Source organism: Cebus imitator, unplaced genomic scaffold (assembly GCF_001604975.1).
Source record: "Cebus imitator isolate Cc_AM_T3 unplaced genomic scaffold, Cebus_imitator-1.0 Scaffold382, whole genome shotgun sequence".
In the NCBI taxonomy this organism is placed as follows: Eukaryota; Metazoa; Chordata; class Mammalia; order Primates; family Cebidae; genus Cebus; species Cebus imitator.
In genome coordinates this window covers 959,728-968,975 of record NW_016107697.1, presented here as the reverse complement: position 1 = coordinate 968,975, position 9,248 = coordinate 959,728, and the positions used below count along the sequence as shown (strand labels likewise).

Here is a 9,248-nt window from a genome sequence, read left to right as displayed (position 1 = left end):
AAGAACTACTGGTATGGTTCGGATCTGTCTCCACTCAAATCTCCCTCACACTGAATATAATCCCCAGTGCCGGAGGTAGGGCTTGGTGGGAGGTGATTGGATCATGGAGGTGGTCTCTAATGTTCAGCACCATGCCTCTAGCACTGTTCTCCTAAGAGTTCTGAATAGATCTGGTTGTTTCAAAGTACATACTGCATCCCCCATCTCTCTCTTCCTCCTGCTCCTGCCATGTATGACCCTTGCTCCTGCTTTGGCTGCCACGATAACCGTCAGTTTCCTGAGGCTTCCACATAAGCCTAGCAGATGCCAGTATCATGCTTCCTATACAGCCTGTGGAACTGTGAGTCAATTAAACCTGTTTACTTCATAAATTATCCAGTCTCAGGCGTTTCTTTAAAGCAATGTGAGAACACACAAATACAACTGTGGAAAAGAAATCAAATCAATAAAACCAAGAATGTAAAGAATGCAAGAGATCAAGGTGTCAACTTATTAATGGGAAGAATGAGGGCAAAAAGAGTCAGCTATAGATGGTTTCAGAATTTCCAAACCTGCAGGAGAGGGAAAAAAAGGTTATTACGACTAGGTTAAATTGTCCAATTAAGAGATAAACCCAATTTTGTACAAGGTAACCTTGTGATGGGACTGTTACATATTTTGACTGTGGTGGTATTCACAGCAATCTACATAAACTTACTTACGACTAAACAGTAACAGGAATTGGTGCATGTAAAACTAGTGAAATCTGAATAGATTGTATCAATGTCAATTTCCTGAGTATAATATTGTACTATAGTTCTGCAAGGTTTTACCATAGATGGAAACTGGGTGAATGTACACATGATCTAGATCTCCCTGCATTACTTCTTACAACTGTATATGAATCTACAATGATCTTTTTTAAAAAGTTTTTTAAAATGTAAAACAAAACAAATAAAGGACAAAATTCCAGTGGCTCATACCTGTAACCCCAGCACTTTGGGAGGCCAAGGCAGGTGGATCACTTGATCCCAGGAGTTTGAGACCAGCCTGGGCAACATGGGGAAGCCACATCACTACAAAAAACACAAAAATTAGCCAGGGATGGTGGCGTGCACCTGCAGTCCCAGCTACTTGGGAGGCTGAGGCAGGAAGATCACTTGAGTCCAAGAGTTAGAGGTTGCAGTGAGCCAAAATTACACCACTGCACTCTAGCTTGGGTGACAGAGCAAGTCTCTGTCTCAAACACAAAAACAAAACACAACAGACTTCCATATTGGGAAGAGGGGAGATTTCAGGGAGAAATAAAAGTCCAGCTCAGTTATATGAATGTTTATATGATTATGAAAGGCAAGTAAAGCAAAATGGTGTAAAATGACTAAAAATAAACATATGAGCAAAAAAGATCTATCAAGTACACACAAAACTGATAGAGAGGCAAGAGTCATATAAGACAATGTAGAGTCCCAGGCAAAAAGTCATTAAACAGGGCAAAAAATATACTTTATATTTTTTAAGATAAAATCCACTAAGAACAATTACACATATTATCTTTAAGGCTGAATTTAACCAAAATCATAATCACAGTAAATATCTAATATACCTTGCTTACTGATTTGTCAGCTTTGAGAAAACAACAAATTGAGGATATAGTATCTTACAATAAATGTGTCAAATCAAATAACAGGAAAAGGACAGTTTATCAAAATAAATGTTTTAGAAAAATGTCCGGAAATCTGAAAAAATAAATTTGTAATAGTATGCCACAGCAACCAATTTTAAAATCCAAATCTATGATAATAGAATGTGTACAAAGAGTATTTTAATAATCTTGGGATAGAAATCCAAAGGGCATAAAGGAAAACAACAGCAGAACTGGCAACATAAATAGTAAAGATTATTATACAGCAAAAGCCTCGAGAAACATTAAAGACTAGACTATGAGAAAATACTAGCAAATGGTGAACCAAATCATTAAGAGCCACAATATGTAAAGAGCTATTACAAATCAACTATAAAAGAGGAACATTTCAACAGAAACCTAAGTAAAGGATATGATCATGTAAGTAACAAAAGAATACAAATGACAAACATACAGTCAATTCCATCAATAAGCAAAGAAATGCAATACTAAAACAATAACAAAATAGCATTTTTCATCCACTAAATGACTAAATATAAAAAACAATCATTTCATCTTAGCAGGCTCTCAAGTTTCTGCATGTCATGTAAGTAGAGGCACTGATGGCCTTATTTTTTATCTTTTCAATGGTGTTTATACGGCAGATAAAGAGATGTCTCCCTCTGGTAGGGAGGGCAGGTTTGTTTATCATTCAGGACAATAAAGATAATGTCTCCCTCTCTGGCAAAGATCAGACAGGTTTATTTGCAGGCCACTATGAAAGACTCAGGTTTCCTAAACTAAGGATTCCTCTCCTGTAACACAACCTACTTCACATGCTAGTGTCACTGGACTCTTGTCACATCAACCTGTGGAAATCAGGGCTCCAGCAAATCAGCACAAGATGATCCTCTGGCTATCGATACTGTGGTGCTTTGACTCTGGGTCAGGAGTCTCATATTTTCTGCCAGTTTCCATGAAACTGTTAGCTTGCAAGTAGGGTATGATCTCAGACCCTTGACAATTCTTGGCAATGTGATATGGCAAAAGCAGCATTTTAACAAATTGCATAAATTTACTCTTACCAACAACTTTTGAGGAGCACTTTGGCAGAATCTCTCATAATTTAACACTTAGGTGTAACCTCTGGCCTACCAATTTCCCATCCAAGAAAATAAACTAACATGCATATATGACAGTATACAGAATATAAACACAAAAATGATCCCTGCAGTTCTGTTTGTAACAAATTTGGAATAACCTAAATGCCAACAGGGGATTGGCTAAATAACTTTTGGGTTATTCCTACAATGAAATACCAAAAAGACTTACAAAAAAGACAAGATACTATTATATGCACTGCCACAGAAGGATGTTCATCAATTATTATTAAGTGGAAGCTATAGAAAATTATACATGGCACACTGCCATTTATGAAACAAAAGTAGACTTACATATTTATTTTTTAAATCTGCAAGCAGTGGTAATCTTTATGGAACAAGGTTACTGGATAGGTGGGCACACAGCCCTTTCACTTCCTCCTTCGAGTACTTCTGTATTGCTTGATCTTTTTTAAAGAATGCCTACATTTATTTCATGATCTAATTAGGTTTTTAGGTGCCATTACAACAACATCTTAAAATGTGTATTTGGGATATCCAGTTGGGATGGTAAAATACAAATGGATATTTGGATGTCCGAAGGGAACACTTATACAGCCATTTATCTCTTAGATAACCATTTTTCTTTTAGAAACTAGGTACAGAACATCCTAAATCATAGCTGACGGGGAGAGACACACTACAGTTATATGATACAGTACAAAGTCAAAAGGCATGCAGATATTTAATCAGGCTGCTTCTCTACGTAAATGTAGGAGCAACTCTAGTGTTAAGTTCTGAGTGAGCAACACAAGGGATTTATTTATTAACAGTTCATGATTCAACTGACCATAGAAAAAGCGGGCTAAAATAAATGAATCTCAATAACTGGTAAGAAACTTTTAAAGGGGGAGGGAGGCAAGAGATAAAGAAAGGGAATCAACTTGCCTCCACTAAATGTGTTCATTTCAAAAATATTTAGTGATGTCTACAATATGCCAGGCATCGTTCAAATCCCTAGGCATTAAAACACATTATAAACCTAGAGCAATAAGAACATCACAGAAGCCAGGACCACCACAGGAAGCCAAAAAGCACTGCACAACAGTTCAGAAAGTCCCAAGAATATACGGGAATTTCGGACCTATGGTATTTATAGTACCGATCAGTAGTGAAAAATAGAATTCAACAAATGACGATGGAGTCACTAACAAAATACAAAGTTGGAGCCTTCCTATTTCACACTAAAATATGAATAAGATAATTAACAATACTAGAAAAAAGGAGGTGGATATACAATTCATGTGGATAAAGGCCTTTTTAAAAGGACACTGAAATTAGATCCACGAAGTTAAGATAGAGAATGTTAACCACAGCAAAATTAAGAGGATGAGACTAGTACAGTAAAGAAAGAAGGAGAAGTTTTTGTTAACTGACCATATGTACCATTGTGCAGAGTATACTATAATTGCATTATTTCATCATGGTGTGAGTAAAGAAATTATCCATGTTACAATGAGCTGATTTCTGATTTCCAAGTCAGTAACAGAAGGGAAGAGTTTGAAAATACAGAGTTCAGAAAACTCAACGTTTGGGACAGAAGTTAAAAAATAAGTTAGTACTCAGAACATAAGTATAGAAAGAAGAATCCAACTGAAGGAACTTTTAGAGTGCCGACTACATCATCATCCATATTTCCAAGTACTTAATCTGATTAAGGATTATTGGAGCGTTGATGACTCTGGATGAATCTCTACTCAACCAACAGATGCAATATGCGGTACAGGATAATGGAGGCAGGAAGTGAGCGTGGAAAAAAAAAAAAGGTATACCTATACCTGAACTTAAGAAACCAAGGGGTGCACGCAAGAAGCAGTAAAGGCAACTTGTCTGCGAACAGACCAAAGCAAGGAAAGATGCTGCACCTGGTGGTAGTGAGCCCTCCAGGGCACAAAGCCAGATGGGCGTCCTGCCAACACAACTACCTGACCACAGGCTTATACCATCTTCACCTTCTGTAACAGTTATTTGTACACTCTATTTCAATCTGTGAATGCATCTCGAAGCTTTGTGGCAATAATCACTGGGAAACCAAGGAAATCCAAAACCACCCGTTATAAATATGTTGACAAGGAGGCCAAGTAGACGGTCATCCTCACACTGAAGAGGCACCCCTAAACCTAAACACAGAAACAAGGCTGTAGCTGGGCACCTTGTGGCATTCCTGAAATAAGAAAACATAGGCCTGGTTAGGCAAAAATCATCGGATGTCAGAAGGAAATCAAGGCAGAAGGTACAGAAATAACAAGCACAGGCGGGCATGTGCCGACGCGTGGCTGCCAAGGCAGCACAGAGCGCGGGTGTGGGCGACCCGCAGTCCTCCGCAGTGTAAACAACCCTGAGCCGCGCACACTTCCGGACGATGCCTCACAGTCTGCGGGCAGAGTGTGGCGGAGAAACAGCCAGACGCACGTCATCAGCTCTCAGCGGCCCCAGCAAGCCCCGCAAGCGCGAAGCGGGGACGCGGGGGCGCGGACGGGGAGGGGAGGGCAGCGGGGGCCTTTACCAGGCGTCCAGATTCCCCAAAGCGCAGAGTTGCGCGCTGGCTCGGCCCTGGCCCCGCCCCGAAGGAAAAATGATAGAGACCCACGGGAGGGAGAAGTAAAGGAAGGGCCGTACCCTGCAGGGTCCGGGAGAGGCGCGCGCCGCGGGCTTCACCCGCGACCAGGCGGCGCGAAAAGGCCTGGACGTGGGGGCGGCTCCCCGACTCTCTGGCTGCGGCACAGTGGCTGCAAGCCCGGCCCGGCGCGACCCGGAAGGAAGACGCGGAAGGAGCCGGGGAGGCGGGGCGGGGCGGGGGGAGCGGGGCGGGGCCGTGTTGGCGGGGCGGGGCCGAGGTGGGGCGGGGCCTGGTGGGAGGTGGAGCGCGGCCTGGAAGGAAGCCTGGCGTTCCTCCCATGGGAGGTGCTCTGGGCCATAGGGACAGCCCCCTCCCAGGCGACGGGCGGGAGCTTCCTGCTGGCTTCCCTACTCCATTGGTGGCCGTGTAAAAACACCGCAGCGAGCAGTGGCTGCAAATCCTCTGCGGAATAATCCCCTCCAAGTACCGGCTCGTCTTCTGTAGTGTAGTCCTGCTAGGACTTCTTCGGTCCAGACTTGGTGAAATCAGGTGATGCATAGGTAATAGGAATGGTACGCATACTTAGAGGAAGAGTATAATATACATTATATGCGCTCTGAAGTTATAATTCGTCTAGTTCACAAACTTCTGCCCTGCATACAAATCCTGCCTACAGACCCATTTCCAACGTTCAGAAGCGTCTGACCATTACCTCTGACGAAGAAGATGGTCTGGCAGTAACTCATTTTGATTTATTTTTGGTAGATTCAGTATTGCACTTTTTTTAGTTTTCATCGTATTTATCTTGTTACAAAATACCCACTAAAATGGAAAATATTATTTGCTGTCTAAATGTTCCTAATGAGGCAAAACAGTAAGGATATTTACTTATATATGAACAGAACCAATATACAATATGCAGTATATCTTGTATACAAAAATTTTTATTTTCTTCAACTTTAAATTTTTTTTATTTTTATTCATGCATAATAGCTGTACATATTTTCATGGTATACATGATAATTTGATTCATTTCTGTGACCAAATCCACATAACTGGATTACTCGTCCCCTTAAATATTTATCTTTTCTTTGTGCTAGGAACATTCAAATTATTCTCTTCTAGCTATTTTGACACGTACTCTTGATTAACGTTAACCATAATCACCCTACTGATCTATGAAACACCGGGTCTTATTTCTTCTAAGTTTATGTTTGTGCCCGTTAATCAACCTCTCTTTATCTCCCCTCACTCTCCCATGCCCCCTCCCAAATACTTCTCAGTCTCTGAGATCCACTTTCTGAGCTCCCACATGTGAGCGAGAACATGCATTATTTGTCTTTCTGTGCTTGGCTCATTTCACTCATCATCTTGACCTCCAGTTCTATCCATGTTGCTGCAAGTAACAGGATTTTGTGGAGAGTTTTAAGGCTGAGTAATTTTCCATTGTGTACATGTACCACATTTTCTTTATCCATTCATCTGTTGCATGGACACTTAGGTGAATTCTAAATCTTGGCTATTGTAAATAGTGCTGCAATAAACATAGAAGTGCAGATATATTTTCAGTATATGTATTTCCTTTCTGTTGGATCTATACCCAGTATTGGAATTGTGGGATCTTATAGTAGTTCTATTTTTAGCTTTTTGAAGAATCTTCACACAGTTTTTTACAGTGGCTCTAGTGATATGCATTCCCACCAACAGTGTACATGGATTCCCCTTTCTCCACATTCTCACCGGCATCTCTCGTTCCGTGTTTTTTTAAAAGAAAAAAAAAGCCATTCTCACTGGGGTGAGATATCTCATTGTTTTAATTTGCATTTAACTGATGATTAGTGATACAGAGATTTTTTCATAAACCTGTTGGCCATTTGTATGTCTTCTTTTGAGAAATGCCTGTTCATATCTTTTGCCCATTTTTTAATTGGATTATTTGTTTTTGTTTTTGCTTTCCTATTGAGTTGTTTGAGCTCCTTATATAAAATATTCTGGTTATTAATCCCTTGTTAAATAATTTGCAAATATTTTCTCCCATTCTTTGGGTTGTCTCTTCACTTTATTGATTGTTTCCTTTGCTATGCAGAAGTTTTTTAGCTTGATGTAATCCCATTTGTCTATTTTCACTTTTGTTGCCTATGTGTTTGAGATCTTAACCAAAAAGTTAAGATCTTGCCCAGGCTTATGTCATGAAGTCTTTTCCCTATGCTTTCCTCTAGAAGCTTTCATAGTTTTGGGTCTTAAATTTAAGACTTTAATCCATTTTGAGTTGACTTTTCTATATGGTGAAAAATCTGGTTCTAATTTCATTTTTCTGCATATGGACATACAGTTTTTCCCAACACTACTTATTGACAGACTGTCCTTTCTCCACTGTGTGTGCTTGGAACCTTTTATAAAAAGGCAATTGACCATAGCTGTGTGGGTTTATTTCTGGCCTCTATATTCTATTCTATTGGTTAATGTGTCTGTTTTTATACCGGTACCATGGTGTTTCAATTAGTATAGATTTGTAGTATATTTTGAAGTGGGGTATTGTGATGACTTCAGCTTTGTTCCTTTTGCTCAACATTGTTTTGTCTATCCAGAATTTTTTGTGGTTCCATACCAATTTTAGGATATTTTTTTCTATTTCTGTGAAGAACATAACATATTGTTAGGGATTACATTGAATATGTAGATTGCTTTAGGTAGGTATGGACATTTTAACTATTCCTCCAATCCATAAACACAGAATGTCTTTCCATTTTTTGTGTCTTTTTTAATTTCTTTCATCAAGGTTTTATAGTTTGAGTATACTCATCTTTCACCTCCTTGGTTAAATTTATTGCTAAGTATTTTATTTTAGGGGTTTTTTTGTAGCTATTGTAAATGGAATTGTTTTCTTGATGTCTTTTTCAAATAGTTTGCTTTTGTAAATAGAAATGCTACTGCTTTTGTGTGTTGATTTTATATCCTGAAAACTTACTAAATTATTAGTTATAACAGTTTTTTAGGAGAGTCTTTGGGGTTTTCTATACATAAGATTATGTCATCTGCAAACTTCTTTACAATTTGGATACCTTATTTTGTTTTCTTATCTAACCGCTCTCACTAGGACTGCCAGTACTATGTTGAATAGAAGTGAGAAAGTGGGCATTCTTGTCTTGTTCCAGTTCTTAGAAGAAAAGTATTCAACTTTTGTCTATTCAGTATATTAGCTGTTGTGGGTTTGTCATATATGGCCTTTATTGTATTAAAGTACATTCATTTTATACCTAATTCATTGAGCTTTTATCAGAGAAAAGTAAGAATTTTGTTAAATGTTTTTCTGCATCTATTGAAATGATCGAAATGGTTTTTGTCCTTCATTCTGTTAAAGTGATGTATCACATTTATTAATTTGCCTTATGTTGAATCATTCTTGCATCTCTGCTGTGAATCCTACTTGATCATGGTTAGTCATCTCTTTTGTTGAAGATTTTTGCATTTATATTCATCAGGGATATTGGCCTATAAATTTTCTTTTTTTGTTGTGTCCTTGCCTGATTTTGCTATTAGGGAAATGCTGGCCTCATAGAATGACCTTGGAAGTGTTTCCTGTCTTCGATTTTTTGGAAGAGTTTAAGAGAATTAGAATTTGTTATTTAAATGTTTGGTAGAAGTAAAGGCATATGTCCTGGGCTTTTCTTTAATAGGAGACCTTTCATTAATAATTCAATCTTGTCATGTGTTATTGATCTGTTCACATTTTCTGTAGCTTCATGATTCAGTATTGGTAGTTTGTATGTGTCCAGAAGTTTCTCTATTTCATCTGGGTTACCAAATTTGTTGGCATATCATTGTTCCTAATGGTTTCTTATGATCTTTATATTTCTCTGGTATCAGTTGTAATGTCTCCTTTTTTTTAATCTCCGATTTTATTTATTTGGGTCATTTAGTTTTTTCT

The 9,248-nt window shown here is 38.7% G+C and overlaps 1 protein-coding gene across 2 annotated transcripts in view; it reads right to left on the bottom strand.

Annotated features, from left to right (window-relative positions):
• FBXL4 (F-box and leucine rich repeat protein 4) overlaps positions 1-5,551 on the bottom strand; it is a 65,809-nt gene extending 60,258 nt beyond the window's left edge. The window contains exon 1 of one of the 2 annotated variants that reach the window (XM_017507687.2): positions 5,380-5,551. The gene's annotated coding sequence lies outside the window, so the exon portion shown is untranslated. The remainder of the gene's footprint in view (positions 1-5,379) is intronic. The other variant, XM_017507686.2, reaches the window with a different exon arrangement.
• Positions 5,552-9,248: the final 3,697 nt, after the last annotated feature.